The following is an 11,056-nucleotide window of genomic DNA, read 5'->3' on the forward strand; positions in this document are numbered from 1 at the left end:
TACACCCGCTACCACGGGGCACCTCTGCCCTCAGTGCCCACTCAGGACCCTCACATCGTGCAGGGACGACAAGCCCATCTCTCCGTCACAAAGACACACACACACACATTCCTCCTCAGCGAGGTCTGGGCTCCACCTGCCGGCCATGCTGCGCTCCACATGCTGATCCTCACCTGCATCACAGGCTCCTGACAGGTGGACGGACCCACGGCAAAGGCTCATGGACGCCCGCCCGCCTCTCCAATTGGGAAAAACCCAGACTGGTTCCCGTACATCTCTCACCTACTGTGTGTCCGGCTCCCAAAATACCTTCTTTTACGAGGTAGGTGGACGCAGATGAGCTGAGGTGACATCTCCGTCAGCACACACAGCCCAGGCAGGCTCTGGGATCATTGACTAAAGCTTCTGTGCTGTTCTTCATGGACATGACATTCAGGCAAACAGCACTTGGGGATTTTCAATGGAAACGTTTTAGGAAACGGGGAAGGAAGCGGGAAAATATTGACAGAAACTGCAGCACACTTGGCAGGTTACACAATTTTTTATTTTTTTTAATATATTTTATTGATTTTTTTCAGAGAAGAAGGGAGAGGGACAGAGAGTCAGAAACATCAATGAGAAAGATTGATCAGCTGCCTCCTGCACACCCCCCACTGGGGATGTGCCCACAATCAAAGTACATGCCCTTGACCGGAATCGAACCCGGGACCCTTGAGTCCGCAAGCCGACGCTCTATCCGCTGAGCCAAACCGGTTCGGCAACACAATTTTTTAAAAGAGAAAAAAAACAACAGCACGTGCACAGCTGGGGGTGCTCCACAGCCTCCTGTCGCAGCCGGAACACCACCACGTTCCCCTCCTAAGAACAGGTATCGCCACAGACACACCTGAGGAACAAATGGGGGAGAACTAGAGGTTCATTCTTCACTTACATGGACATGTTCACGGCAACATGCAAAGCGCAAAACCTGGGGTCCTCTTTCTTCACACCTTTGGAAAGTTCCACACCCAGACGCTCCATCGGCACTCTGCAAACTTCCAACCTGACAGGATCCACAAATGTCCCCCCTTTCATCTCCACTCATTTTACAGACCATGGGGAACAGACAGCAAACCCCACAAACACCCGGACCTGGGACCACAGCCACAGCACCAGTCACCGGGCCATGTGCTGACAGCTAAAACACATCATTTTTAAGACAGCGTCCACTTCACCGGCGGAATGGGACACACAAAAGGGCTCAGCACACAAGACACAGGACAGACGGGGGGGGGGGGGGGGGTGGCTGTGGCTCCTGCCTCAGAAATCACAGTCGCGGCAACAACGGGGAACCAACGCTGAGCGGCCTCACCTGGGGCCCCAACACTCGTCCAGGGCACTGTGACACCTCCCGCATCACACGGGGGGGGGGGGGGGGGGTCTCTCCTCACCTCACTCTGAGCCTCACACCCGGCCGGCGCTCTAACCGCTGAGCTGTCAGGGGCAGGTGCAGATCAGATAGTTACGTGACGATTCATAACAGGAGCAACATCACAGTCATCAAGTAGCAACTAAAATCATTGGATGGTTGGGTCACAACATGAGCAACTCTATTGAAAGGGCCACAAGGGTGACAACCACTGCTCTACGTAAAAAATCAATCACGTATATATTTTTTAAAAATAATCTGGACCTTCCAAGCTCTCTCCACCATCTTCTTCAAAGGCTACAACAGGCACAAGAAAGACAGATACGTACATCAACACATACATAAGGTCTCAGTGGGTTCTACACTTCCATGACAAACAATTCACAACATGGAAAGCACAACAACATCTAAACAGCAGCCAGTATGCACACTCTGACCACCACAAAGGAAGCAGGGGGACCAACAGGAGGACGGGGGCCATGAGCGTGGGTCCCCTCAGGCTCCACGTTCACATACAGATCCGAAAACCCCGAAGAGGGGGAAATGGCAGGCTTGGCATGTTCACTGTCACACTGCTTCACCCACCGATTTCATGACCATTTCTTTGGGAATCAAAAGGAAGCTTCACTGGACATTCAACAACACCTTCTGCCTCTAGCCCTGCTGCTGACCTTCCAGCTAAAGCCACGTGACCGTGAACAAAAACTAGACCCACCATTTCAGCGAGGCTGTCAGGGCAGCCATCATGCCATCCCTGGAGCGAATGAGGTCAAGGCTCTGGGTCTGCACCACGTCCCTCCCAGCACTGACAAGGGGTTCGCCACACACTGCTGCACTGAGTGAGCACCCTCCCTGACTAGTATGTTCCTGGGGGTCTGCTTTCCCTACAGAGTGCTGAGGACTTCTGGCAACCTCATGCTCTAGCATTGACAAACACCGGCTACTGCTTCCATTCACTTTTTCAAGTGGCCATTTCACACCCTTCCCAGCCCCCTGGACCACAATACACATGTTCTCCTGCGCCTCTTTCTTTCTTTCTTTTTTTTAATGTATTTTTAATGATTTTTTACAGAGAGGAAGGGAGAGAGATAGACAGTTAGAAACATCGATGAGAGAGAAACATCGATCAGCCGCCTCCTGCACACCTCCCACTGGGGATGTGCCCGCAACCCAGGCACATGCCCTGGACGGGAATCTAACCTGGAACCCCTCGGTCCGCAGGCCGACGCTCTATCCACTGAGCCAAACCGGTTTCGGCTCTCCTGCGCCTCTTGACACCACTTGCTACAGGCCGTTGCCCGTCCTAAACGGAACTTTTACCAGCAGGAACCAGTGCTTGTTCATTCATGAACTTTCTCACTCCACCACCGTTCCATCCAGGACAGTCACTGACTGTGTGTGAAACAAACTGATGAAACACAACACACCTTTCACCATCACAACATGGGGGCATCCAGCTCTTCTTCTTCTCACTCCCTTTTGGAAATACATGATAGAAAAAGGGCTACAAGAACAGCATTGGGTCTTTCCGTCTCTAAAACATTCAGAATCGGCATATGCCCCTTCGAATTCACATCTTGACAATGGCATTAGGCTATTAGGAAACTTCCTCATCAGGAACCTCGACGAGAGCCCTGTGTGTCTGCCTGTCTGCCTGTCTGTCTGTCTGTCCGTTTGTGGTGCTGACATACATCCAGGTGCAAAGACCTGGGTCTGCTTCCACACCAGGGGAGCCAAGTCCAACTGCAGGACCAAGGTTGGCACAGCTCATGGTCTCTCATACACTTCCCTCTCACCCAGGATCTCATAGCACTCACTGGGCACTGACACAACAACAGCACCTTTGCAGGCTGTGCAACAAACAGGGGATCCACTCACTGCCTCCCAGCTCACCTGCTCTGAAAGACAAACATCTCCTCCTTTGGACAATGTCCCCTGAGCCACGTGGTCACCCTCTCTGCTCTGCTGGGTGCTTCAGCATTCCCCACAGCTGTCGTATACCTGGTCCCAGCGTCGCAATTCTTCAGACCAGCTGCTTCTGGACAAGGTTTCTTTTTAGAGGGGAAAGGAAATTGCATCAATGATCCCGTGGAACACGCATACAAAGGGAGTCATTGAGAAAAGGGTGGCATTTCCATGGGAACCTCTTTCCCTGCAATGATTGACGGCTTGGGTGGGTGACCTCAAACTCTCAGACACAACCATTGAGCCACCCCTTCACACTCCCCTTTTCCCACATCAACCCAATCCTGACACAGCACCTCGGGACCAGAGGAAATCTGACCATTGGGATATTGTTTTCTCTGGGTCTCAGCGGACTCGGGAGGACCAGCCTGGATGTATTCCAGGATTAGCCTTGATCTTCATGCCCAGCTTTCTCTACCATTTGTTCCCATTTCCACTGTGCGACATCTCACTTCCTTTGGAAGGAAATGGAAAATTCTCCAGGATGGGATGCTCTGCTGTTTGGGTGCAGATGTGCACACAGGTTTTAAAGTGAGATACTCTGAACATTCATGCACTGGAATTCTCACGATGACTAAGGAAGACAAGTGCTGGGTGTTCTCAGTAAAGTAGTAGACCTTTTGGGGGGACAATAGGAGCAGATTTCACAGTTTCCAGTTGTATTTTAAATCTCTTCTTCTGGATCTGACACAGAGACGGACAGGGAGACAAACAGAAACAATCAGGGGATGGGGGTGCCCTTACCAGGAATCAAGGGCACTTCTTGGTTCACAGGCCAGCACTCAGTCATTGAGCCTCGCTGGGCTGTGTGTTGCTATTTGGAAGACCTCTTTCTACGAAGACAATGCGGCCCTGGCTGGGTAGATTACATGCCAGGGGGATGAGAGCCTTTACCTTGCTGGTGTTCTCCTGCTGCTTGGACCATCAGGCCTGCTTCCATCATCACAGCAGGTGGGAGCTGTGGCATCAGGACAAGCCTGCTTCTACCTTCTGCCTATTGCTTCCTAACAGAATGAAGGTAAACCATGCAGGCTATCTCGACAAGGGGAGCAGTCATTGAGCAAACATTCTGCTCTGGTGACAACACATGACCCCCAACAGTTCCTTGGGCAGCGGTACACACGAATACTTACCAAGTTGCTAAACATTTCCCAAGGAAAACGTTCACACTTACAAAGTTTTTAACATGCTCATTTACTTACACTTAGGAAGGCAACTTTGGACAAGAAATGTTTTCTAAAATGAAATCTGTGTGTCGTACAAATGTAGAATACATCGCACAGATAACTGCTGGCTCTGATTCATTTTTCAGACATGTCATAACTACATACAATAAGTTGGACATCACTTCCCAAACCACTGCTGTGTGAATGGATGTACAAAGGGGGCTTGGGTCTTGGGCAGAGTCACCATGAACTGGTAGGTGCTGGGTGTGGAAATGGAATCCGGGCTTCTGGAGTCAAAAACCACGAAGAAGGTACCTCCGGGAGAATACAAGGAACCAGCACAGTGGCCACACGTGCCCAGATGTCACCTCTCCAGGCCACTGCGGCCTCCGTTAGCTGTCTGTCCCTCGGTCTCTCTGTCCCTCGGTCTGTGTGTCCCTTGGTCTGTGTGTCCCTCGGTCTGTGTGTCCCTCGGTCACTGACAACGGGTTGAGTCTCCTCCCATCTTCTCAGTGTGGGGGACTCTGGGAGCAGCAACACAACGCAGTAGACGGGAGTGCGTGCCGGACCCTCCTCTGTCCATTCCCTGCCTCCTTCACACCTCGCTTTCCCCTGAAACTCCCGGCCTCACCCCCTAAAGCCTCGCCCCTAAAGTGGGGGCTTGGGAAACCCTGCAAGGACCGCGATAGAGTGGCCTCGTCGTGTTGTGTCAGGACCTGGCCACCTGAGGGACACTCGGACAGTTTATTTTTATCTTATACACACATCGCCTTGAAAAACACCAGTGTAGCTGAATGCCCTGCTCATCATGGTGCCTTTCTTTAGGGGTGTGCTGCTTTTTCACGCCCTCCAAATCTTTTCCTTCTTTGTACTTTTTTCTTGTTTATGTTTTCGTTAATTCTGACCAGAGGACATGTTTTTTACAGAGAGAGGGACAGAGGGAGGGACAGAGGGAGGGAGGGACAGAGGGAGGGAGGGAGGGAGGGGATAGAGAAGAAACAAAAAAGCAAACATGAATATGCAAGAGACACATGGATCTTTGGCTCCCACAGGAGCCCAGACTGGGCTGGCGATGAAACCTGCATCCCAGGTATGTGCTCTGGACCAGGAATCCCACCAGCGACCCTTCCCTGGGCATCCGAAGGTCTAACCAGTGAACAACACTGGCCAGGGCCTATTCCTTCTGCTTAGCAGATGAGAACAAATGTCACTCTTTCTTCTGGCAGAAGGCAGCCAATCTAGGATGATCACTCATCATTGATCTTTCTCTCTTCCTTTCTGAAATAGTAGAAATGTATATTTCTAAAAAACCCACTGTGGCCTTGGCCAATGTGCCTCAGTGGGGAGAGTGTCAACCGGTATTGAAGGGTCCCTGGTTCGATTCCCAGTCAGGGCACATGCACGTGTTGCGGGCTCGATCCCCAGTGGGGAGGCGGGGATACAGGAGGCAGCTGATCCATGATTCTCTCTCATCATTGATGTTTCCATCTCTCTCCCTCTCCCTTCATCTCTGAATTCAAAAAATATATATTTTTAAAAAACACAATGGGTTTCAGCACAAAAGGATAGGAAGCAGCTGAGGGGCTGCAGAAACAGCACAAGGTGGACCTGGAGCACCGGCTCAGGAGTCTGTCTCCGGAAGAGTACGCTGCCTGCAGAGAGAGGACCTCTGGGAAGTGTAAGAACATGAACATGCGAAGAGGGGCCTGGCCCCAAGATCATCAGCACAGATGTGCAGTCTCCATCAGCAAGGACTCTGCAAGGAGGGCTCGCACGGGCACAGGGGCCACAGGCTCCCAGGATGGCGTCTTCAGAGACAAATGGGGACTGTTCTCATTCCTCACGGGGAGCTGAAGAAAAGAAGGAACATGGGGGAAAGGCAGAAAGCGGCAGCTCCTCAGACTCCAGCCGTAGCGATGAAGACGCCAGCAGCTCCGGCTCATCCTCCTCGGGGACACCTCTGACTCAGACTCCAACTCAGATGTGTTCATTCCTGGATGGTGGGGCAGACAACGTCCCAATTGAAGACTTTGCCATCTATGTACATGAAGGGCTCTTCTCCCTGTCCCTGTTTATTGCTTTGCTGCTTCCTTCCTTTCCCCTCCTCCTCCTCCTCCTCCTCCTCAATACAGAGTAGGATGCATTGGGAAGCAGGGAATCGGGACAGTCATCTCAATATCAGGTCCACACGCTTGCGAGGAGAGAATTCTCCTGGGAGAAGAAATAGATCTGTGCCTTGGATTGGGTCCCCCTAGACCAGCCGTGGGCAAACTATGGCCCGCGGACCGGATCTGGCCCGTTTGAAATGAATAAAACTAAAAAAAAAAAGACCATACCCTTTTATGTCATGATGTTTACTTTGAATTTATATTAGTTCACACAAACACTCCATCCATGCTTTTGTTCCCGCCCTCCAGTCCAGTTTAAGAACCCATTGTGGCCCTCGAGTCAAAATGTTTGCCCACCCCTGGTCTACACCATCAGTACCTCTCTCCCTAGGAGCCCCAAGTCATGAAGGATTTTGAAACAAACGGTGACATGATTGGGCAGCTGTGAGGAGCACACTGCACTGGACTGTGTATTTCTGAAGAAAGAAGTTTTCCTTTCCTCATTTTCTGTCTGCCAGGGCTGGTCGGGGGCCACCGTGAGCCTGTGACTCCTGCATTCTCTGCAAGAACTCCCCTCTGGACTCTTACGCTACATCTGGTGTGAGAAAGGGGTTGCCATTCTTTACGTGACAGTGGGCAGCATCATGTAGCAGGCGATATTCAGACATGTGTATATAACTCTGACATCTCCAGGAGACTTTCTTACTAATTTCAAATAAAATTGTATTTTCTAAGTTCAGCTGTTTCATTTGAACGAGGGGCTGCATGGAATAAATGTTTTATAATTTGGAGCACTGCTTTCCAAGTAGTGTCTGCATTTGTTCTTGGAAAATCCTTCCTTCTGCTCCAGGTTCAAGTGAATCTCCTAGTTAGCTTTCAGGGTTGATGGATGTATCAGTGGATGTATGAATAAAGGGATAGAGATAGAGATAGAGACAGAGATAGAGATAGAGATAGATAGATGATAGATAGATATATGATAGAGAGAGAGAGAGAGAGAGAGAGAGAGAGAGAGAGAGAGAGGATAGATAGATATAGATAGATAATAGGTAGAGATAGATATAGATAGATAGATAGATAGATAGATAGATAGATAGATAGATAGATAGATAGATAGATAGATGATAGATAGAAAGAAATACAAAGATACCTGGATAGCCCTGGCTGCTGTCCTCGGTGGTTAGAGCATTGGCCTTCACTCCAAAGGGTCTTGAGTTCAATTCCTGATCACGACCACCTACCCGGGGAGCAGGTTTGATCCCTGCCCCCAGTTGGGGTGTGTTTGGGAGGCAACCAACTAATTTGTCTCTCACATAGGTTTCTCTCTCTCTTAAAAGCAATGGAAAAATATCCTCCGGTGAGGATTAACAAAAATAATAAGGTATGTGGATAGATACATACGTAGATACAGAGAAAGCTATAGACGTGGAAATACACACTGTTCTGTTCTCCTGGTCTGCCTGTGGATTACTGTGGCAGGACCACATCTGCGTTTCCATTATTGATTTCACTGCATAACGTGTACTATTATTTGACACACAGTTTCTATCGTCCACTCAGAGTGGACCCAGGAGGAGCGCTGGCTGGTGTGTCTGAGCACCTGGAAGGGCGTCCCTTTTTTCTGATCCACTTGCAGGAGCATCTGAACTGCCTGGTGCTGGCCACGCTGCGGAGGTCCCAGCAGAGAGAGAGGCACAGATGTCAGCCAGCAGGTGGCAGCTGGGCCTGGGGGCAGCCGGGTTTTCATTCTGGATTCCTGTTTGTGTGCGTGTGCGTGTGTGTGCACGCGTTTAATGTTATCAAGTTGAAAAATGCAGAAAGCCCAGAATCAGGTCCAAGTCCCCAGACTCTAAGATACCTCAGATCTGCACCCACTGTAACCGCGGTCGGCAACCGGGGCTCCGCCGACCCATGGGGGGCCGCGAGGTCCGAAAGGTTGGCAACGCCTGCACCCACCGCACCCAAACCTCTCCTGCTGGAAGGCACGAAGGTGTGGCTCCCAAGTTGCACACGAGGTGGCAGCAGAGAAGCGCACTCTACTTATACCCGCATTTTACTGGAGGCCGGCGGCACGAATTCATGCACACTGGAAGGAAATTAATTAAAATATTTTAGAGGCCAGAGAGGCACCGCGGGAGGTTGGCTTCACGGTGCGTCCCCCCCCTCTCACCCAGTCCCCGCGGGCCAAACCCCAGCAGCAAGCTACCCTACTGGTTGGAGCCAGCATCTGCCCCCCCCCCCCCCCGGGGTCAGTGCACGTCACAGCAACTGGTCCAGTGATTGACCTATTGGTCGGACACTTAGCATATTAGGCATAGATAGATAGATAGATAGATAGATAGATAGATAGATAGATGATAGATAGATATAGATGATAGATAGATAGATACATATAGATATAGATATAGGTATAGATATAGGTATATACATATACATATACATATACATATACATATACATATGCATGTACATATACATATACATGTACATGTACATATGACCATGCAGTACTATGAAGAAAGTTTCCACAAACTTCAAAGAACTGAAATTAGATGCAGTATGTTTCTTGTCATTGCAGTTAATCTAGAAATCAGGAACAGAAGGCATCTAGAAACTCCTAATATTTACCAGTTATGAAACAGCCCTGGCTGATTTGGCTCAGTGGATAGAGCACCGGCTTGCGGACTGAAGGGTCCTGGCTTGGGTCCCAGTAAAGGGCACCCCAGGTGAGAGGGAGGTGCCCGGGGGTCACCTTCTCTCCCCGGAAAGCGCTGGGGCTGGGGTTCCCTCCTCCCGGATGGTTGGTCATTTCCGTTCACAGCCCAGAGACCGAGTGATTCACAGGGAGATGCAGGGGGCGGCCGAGGGGGACCCCCTCAGACCCAGCACCCCAGGAGCTGCCCGGGGTGGCGGCGGGGTCAGCGGGGACTCCCCTGCCCCAGGGACGTACCTGCAGGTTAACCTGAGGCCGTGGCTGCTGCTCCCTCATCCCCAGGTCGGGGTGGAGGTTGAAGGTTTTCCCAGTCAGAGGGCAGCCCAGTCAGGGTGGCTCAGTGGTTGGCGTCGGCCTAGGAACCAGGAGGTCACAGCTCGGCTCCCGGTCAGGGCACAGGCCCGGGTTGTGGGCTCCATCCCCAGTGGGGGGCGTGCAGGAGGCGGCCGATCCATGATTCTCTCTCATCATTCCTGTTTCTCTCCCTCTCCCTCTCTCTCTGAAATTAATAAAAATATTTTTAAAAAAAATAAAGACAGCCCTAACCAGTTTGGCTCAGTGGCTAGAGCATCAGCCTGCGGACTGAAGGGTCCCGGGTTCGATTCCGGTCAAGGGCATGTACCTGGGTTGCGGGCACGTCCCCAGTGGGGGGCGTGCAGGAGGCAGCTGATCGATGCTTCTCTCTCATCAATGTTTCTAACTCTATCCCTACCCCTTCCTCTCTGCAAAAAACCAATAAAATATATTTTAAAAAATAAAAAATAGGAAATGAAGACTGGGCGTTTAGGGGAGGATCTCAATGCATGTTCATCAGCTTCATGCTGACGTGCCCACGTGAGCGCACTCCCTTCCCTCCGTCCGTCTGTCCGTGGGTGTGGTGGGCCAGGGACACTGACGAGTTCTGCTCTGTCTGCCTCACTGGGTGGCTGAGCTGTTCGCCCTCTGGATGGGGAAATGCAAGCCATTGACGCTGAGGTGCCCTTGCTGGAGGGAAGGTGGGGTCACCAGGTGCTGCAAGCAGCGGTGCTTCTAGATTTTCTGTGGCTGCAAACAGCTGCTTCACTGTCCGCCTCCGTTTCCGATTCAGGGTCCTGGCTTCCCAGCCTCTCTCAGTGGGAGCCTGAGGCTGGGCTCTGGCTGGCGGGTCCTGAGGGGAGAAGGTGGGGGATGCCTGGACACCCCTGACTTCCCCAGAGGCACTGAGGCCTGGGGGACAAGGTCATGCCCCAGGTCAGCCGGCAGCGATGGGAGACACAGGTGAGCAGTTCTCCGGTTCGGGAGCAACACCTCAGAATGACTCACAGGCAGGGCCGGGAGGGGAGGGGGAAGCGTGGGCTGCGGCAGGTGCTGAGTCTTCCGGCTGCGGGGCTGGGGGTGGGGGCGGGGACGAGGACCCAGATGGGGTCAGGACCCAGGTGAAGGTCACCCACAAACATGGTGCTGTAGCATCACAGGCTGATTCACTCCCAGGCCCAGAGGGCACACGTCCAGGGGTGTCACAGGAGCCCAGGGGTCCCCTGGGCAAAGCCAGGGAGCCCCTCACAGGGCCTCACCCCCATCCCCATCACACCAGGGTGCCGGAGGCCGGTCCATCCTTGCTGCCTGACACAGTGGCTGCTGGGAAGAAACATCTGCACAGCATATGTCCCAAGGGACCTGGCGTATATGGCATCCTGTTCTTAATATGGTTGCTCCC

The sequence above is a fragment of the Myotis myotis genome, unplaced genomic scaffold (assembly GCF_014108235.1).
Source record: "Myotis myotis isolate mMyoMyo1 unplaced genomic scaffold, mMyoMyo1.p scaffold_m19_p_50, whole genome shotgun sequence".
Taxonomy (NCBI): domain Eukaryota; kingdom Metazoa; phylum Chordata; class Mammalia; order Chiroptera; family Vespertilionidae; genus Myotis; species Myotis myotis.